Genomic DNA, 6,000 nt, shown 5'->3' with positions numbered 1-6,000 from the left:
ATCCCTACCTCATCTCCTCTGGAAATATTACCTGTCATGTTAAGTTTATTATGCAAGTTACGGACACACAGGTGAAGAATATTGATTGATTCAGTACTTGAGCACAGAGAAGGGCTCTTTTGGCACAGTGGTCGTGTCCCTATCACTGGATCAGGAAGCCTGGGTTCAAGTCCCACCTACTCCTGAGGTGTGTAATAAATGTCTCATCAGGTTGATTACAAGTATCCTTGAGCATAGATATGGAGAGATTTCTGGGCTACTGAATGTCAGTCAGGGATGAGGTTGTTGGAGGTAATCCTTTATTCTGTAATTAAATCTAACATTAAGGAGAAGACAGGAATCTTGTTTTCTACTTCACCAATTGGCTTCACAATTAATGAACATTCCACACCTCGATATGGATTCCTTTTTTCGATAGCTGAGAATTCCTGTCCACTCTGGTTATTAAGGTACCTAACCATGGTTGATGGAGACCTTGACTATCTATTCCATTTTTCACAAATATGTCATCTGTGTCAACTCTCTTCTAGAAGCATGGCTTGTTTCCTCTTCTCAATTTGCACTGACTAGCTTTCAAATTCAATAGATCATCTCTGGACTCAACAGAGCCTAGACATTGCTCTGAAAAGACCATCCTGTACCACACTCTGATCACTCCTCCATTGTCCCCAGCACTCCATCTTCCTCTCACAGCATCTTCCCATGAATTTAGGAGATGCAAAATCTGTCTTTTCACCTTTCCCTTCCAACCATCTAGAACCCAAACACACTCTTTAACTGGATAAAACATTGATTTATATGTAGTTATTTTAATTTATGCTCTGTATTTACTGTTCACAACACAGTATCCACTATGCTGGACAATCACTTTGCTCAACACGAAGTTTGCAAGCACAACACTGAGCTTCTGATTGCCAGTTATTTTAATTCTCCATCATGCTTTCACTCTGACAATTCTGCTTCAGCCTGTTACACTGCTCTGATGAAACTCAGCCAAATCTTAAAGATTAGAACATAGAACATTACAGCGCAGTACAGGCCCTTCAGCCCTCAATGTTGTGCCGACCCGTGGAACCAATCTGAAGCCCATCTAGCCTATACTATTCCATTCTTGTCCATATGCCTAACCAATGACCATTTAAATGCCCTTAAAGTTGGTGAGTCTACTAACGTTAGAAGCAGCGCATTCCATGCCCCTACTACTCTGAGTAAAGAAACTACCTCTGACATCTGTCCTATATCTACTACCCTTCAATTTAAAGCTATGTCCCCTCGTGCTAGCCATCGCCACCCGAGGAAAACGGCTCTCACTGTCCACCATATCTAACCCTCTGATTATTTTACATGTCTCAATTAAGTCACCTCTCAACCTCCTTCTCTCTAATGAAAACAGCCTCAAGTCTCTCAGCCTTTCCTCGTAAGACCTCCCCTCCATACCAGGCAACGTCCTAATAAATCTCCTTTAAACCCTTTCCAAGACTTCCATACCCGTCCTATAATGTGGTGACCAGAACCATTCACAATAATCCAAGTGCAGCCACACCAAAGTTTGGTACAGCTGCAGCATGACCTCATGACTCCGAAACTCAATCTCTCTACCATTAAAAGCTAACACACTATATGTCTTTTTAACAACCCCATCTGGCTGGGTGACAATTTTCAGGGACACCAAAATCTCTCTACACATCTACATAACCAATACTTCAGCTAGCCAATTTCTGATCCAAACTCTAAATCACCCTCAATCCCATGCCTCCATATTTTGTGCAATAGCCTACTGTGGGGAACCTTATTAAACACCTTAATGAAATCCGCTTTACCCTCATCCACCTGTTTGGTCACCTTCTCAAAGAACTCAAGAAGGTTTGTGAGGCATGACCTATCCTTCACAAAACCATGTTGACTATCTCTAATCAACTTATTCTTCTCTAGATGATTACAAATCCTATCTCTTATAAATCTTTCCTACACTTTACCCACAATCGAAGTAAGGCTCACTGGTCTATAATTACCAGGGTTGAATCTTCTTCCCTTCTTGAACAAGGGAACAACATTTGCTATCCTCCCGTCTTCTGGCACTATTCTTGTAGACAATGACAACATAAAGATCAAAGCCAAAAGCTCAGCAATCTCCTCCCTGGCTTCCCAGAGAATCCTAGGATAAATTCTATCCAGCCCAGGGGACTTATCTATTTTTACACTTTCCTGAACTGCTATCACCTCCTCCTTGTGAACCTCAATCCCATCTAGACTAGTAACCTGTACCTTGGTATTCTCCTCGACAATACTGACGAAAGATATTCATTTAGCGTTTTCCCTTATCTCCTCTGATTCCATGCACAACTTCCTACTACTATCTTTGATTGGCCCTCATCTTACTCTTGTCATTCTTTAATTCCTGATATACCTATAGAAAGCCTTAGAGTTTTCCTTGATCCTATCTGCTAACAACTTCTCATGAATCCTTCTGGCTCTTCTTAGCTCTCTCTTTAGGTATTTCCTGGCTGAGTTATAACTCTTAAGCTCCCTAACTGAGCCATCACATGTCATCCGAACGTAAGCCGTCTTCTTCCTCTTGACAAGAGAATTAGCATTTCATCTTTCCATTTGGCATCTTGGAATCCACCAAACTCAACAAGTGGAGCTTGAATAAATAAGTTTTTCTAATTCCCAAGACTTTCTAGTGTTATTAAAGGTTTCACAGGTTCTTTCCATAATAAATATTGTGTACCTTGTCTTATTGAAAACTGATGCAAATTAGGTGGCATGGATTCTGTTGATTTAAAAATCCAAAACAGGTTTATTGACAATTCAACATGCAACTTGTATTTTTTTAATTCACTCATGGGATGTGAGTGTCACTGGCTGGCCAACGTTGTTGCTTGTCCCTGTGTACCCCAGAGAAGGTGGTGGCAAGCTGCCTTCTTGGACTGCTGCCGTCAATCTGCCCTTAGGTATAGTGACAGTGAAGGAATGATGATATATTTCCAAGTCAGATTGGTGAGTGGTTTGGAGGAGAACTTGCAGGTGATGGTGTTCCAATGTATCTGCTGCCCTTGTCTTTCTAGATGGAAGTGGTCTTGCGTTTGGAAGGTGCTGCATCTTTGATGAATTTCTGCAGTGCATCTTCTAGATAGTACACACTGCTGCAACTGAGCGTCGATGGTGGAGGGAATAGATGCTTGTGGATGTGATGCCAATCAAATGGACTGCTTTTTTCTGGATTGAGTCAAGCTCCTTGAGTGTTGTTGAAGCTGCACCTATCCAAAGAAGTGGGGAGTTTCCCATCACACTCCTGACCTTGTCTTCAATTACAAAGTGTATCTAATATGTTCTTTGGATTTGGTTAAATGTAGTTAAGTCAAGACTTGACAACAGCCCAAATACGGACATTTATTAAGTAGCAATAAGAAAAATGGAAAAAAAAGGGAAAAAAGCAATAAGTCTCACGCCCTTCTGCCTGTCAGGGACTCCTCAGTCAACAGCTGGTCTGGAGACTTAGGTTCACTCCTGGCACCGTTTATGATCCCGGTTCGATCCCGTTGAAGTCCAACAACTCGGAACAAAACTCTCTCTCTTATGCAGTGTAACAAAGCTGAAAATGTGTTGCTGGAAAAGCACAGCAGGTCAGGCAGCATCCAGGGAACAGGAGAATCGACGTTTCGGGCATAAGCCCTTCTTCACGAATTCCTGAAGAAGGGCTTATGCCCGAAACGTCGATTCTCCTGTTCCCTGGATGCTGCCTGACCTGCTGCGCTTTTCCAGCAACACATTTTCAGCTCTGATCTCCAGCATCTGCAGACCTCACTTTCTCCTGCAGTGTAACAAACAACAAGTACGGAAAAACAAGTTGAATGTGAGTTGCCCAGTGCAGGACTTAATCAAGGTCATGCAACAATTCTAAACAACTATACAACTTGTGTCTAGATTGTGGACAGGCTTTACGGGGTCAGGAGGTGAGTTACTTGCTGCAGTATTCCTACTTAGATTTCTGGTCAATGGTAACCCCCAAGTTGTTGTGGGGATTCAGTGATGATAGCAATGTTGAATGTTAACAGAGATGGTCATTGACTAGCATTTGTGTGGTGCAAATGTTGCTTGCCGCTTGTCAGCTGAACACTGGATTTGGTCTAGATCTTGTTGCATTTGAATACGGACATATAACCATCTATGCATCCAGACTCTAGCATGTTTCTGTTAAACTGCAAGGAAATAAGATAGATGGTTTCTTCCTGTTCATTGGCTCATTAGTGCATCCAGCTCTTAAAGCAATATCAAAGTGGATTCTGGGTGATTCAGTATAAAGAGGGGAGGAGGCATGAGACATTTGAGAAGTTATGGAAAGTTCATGGTGCTATGGAGGAGGAATGCAGTAGCTCAATTCTGAGCAAATAAATTTAGGAAGGATGTGAAGGCATGACGTACACTACAGAAAAGATTTAAAAGAAGGTTTCCAGGGTTGAAGAACAGCAGTTATGAAGATCGAGAAGTTAACACTGTTTTCCTTGGAAACTCAGCAAGGTCAGGAAGGAGAGATCACATTCCTTAGTGTGAGGCACAACCTGAGCAAGTATATATCTTTAGGATTTTGGAGCAGTGTAGGAATTCGTTGCACAGGGAAGAAGTACTTTTTGCTTGCTTTTGTGGTCCATAGTTTTAAAAGTCTTTTCACAGGATAAATTAAAGCTGAGGAACAGGGACCCAGCACAAAGTGTGACATCACAGAACTATGTGTTCATCAGTTTGTAATTGCTGCTAATTTTTAGATTATATATGTATATATATTCCCTACAGTGTGGAAACAAGCCATTTGGCCCAACAAGTCCATGCCAACCTTCCAAAGAATAACCCACCCAGACCCATTCCCCTACATTTTCCCATGACCAATGGACCCAACACTATGGGCAATTTAGCCTGGCCAATTCACCTGATCTGCACATCTTTGGACTGTGGGAGGAAACTGGAGCACCCAGATGAAACCCATGCAGATATGGGGAGAACATGCAAACTCCACACAGACAGTGGCCCAAGGCAGGAATCAAACCAGGGTCCCTAGTGTTGTGACGCAGCAGTGCTAACCACTGAGCCACCATGCTGCCCAATTGATTATTAGAAAGTTACTTTCAGAATAAAGGCAAATAAGATAAATATTTTATGGTATAAAAACTAAAGGAACAGTATTTAAAAAAATTAAAATTAAGTAAATAAACTAGAGAAACAATGTATTGTGCCTGGCTGGTGGAGGGAGCAGGTGGACCCCATTATGGTTCATAAAGACCACATCTGTAGCAAGAGTTGGTTACATGAAAAACTCAGGCTCAGAGTTGATGGGCTAGAGTCTGAGCTTCAAACACAGGGCTACATCATGGTGAGGGAAAGTTATCTGGATGCTGTGTTTTAGCAGGTTGTCACAACCCTTAGATTAACTATCTCTAATTCATTCAGGGATAGGAGGGTGTGTCTATGAGTGAGGCATATAGAGGGCTTGAGGGAAAGTTATCTGGATGCTGTGTTTTAGCAGGTTGTCACAACCCTTAGATTAACTATCTCTAATTCAGTCAGGGATAGGAGTCTATGAGTGAGGCATATAGAGGGCTCCAGGAGATGCGCTGTAGGAGCCTTAGCCCTTGAGCTTGGCATCAGGTTTGAGATTTTCACTCCATGTGGATGACAGCAGGAGCTATGGGAGGTGAGCAAACTTACAATAGCTTCGTGGTCCAGAGACCATTCAAAATGGTGCAAAAAAGAAAAATGACGTTGTAATCGGGGATGGCATAGTCAGGGCAATAGAGACCAGGATCTGTGGCCAGGATCAAGAGTCTTGAAGACTGTGCTGCCTGCCTGGTGTCCAGTTCAGGGTATCTCAACTGGGCTACAAAAGAACTTGGTGTGGGAGGGGAAAGATCCAGTTGTTGTGGCTAGATACGTACCAACAATATAGATAGAACAAGGAAAGAAATTCTGCTGAGGAAATATGAGGATCTAGAGGTTAAATTAAAT

Source organism: Chiloscyllium plagiosum, chromosome 25 (assembly GCF_004010195.1).
Source record: "Chiloscyllium plagiosum isolate BGI_BamShark_2017 chromosome 25, ASM401019v2, whole genome shotgun sequence".
Taxonomy (NCBI): Eukaryota; Metazoa; Chordata; class Chondrichthyes; order Orectolobiformes; family Hemiscylliidae; genus Chiloscyllium; species Chiloscyllium plagiosum.
Note: the sequence above shows the minus strand (reverse complement) of the source record.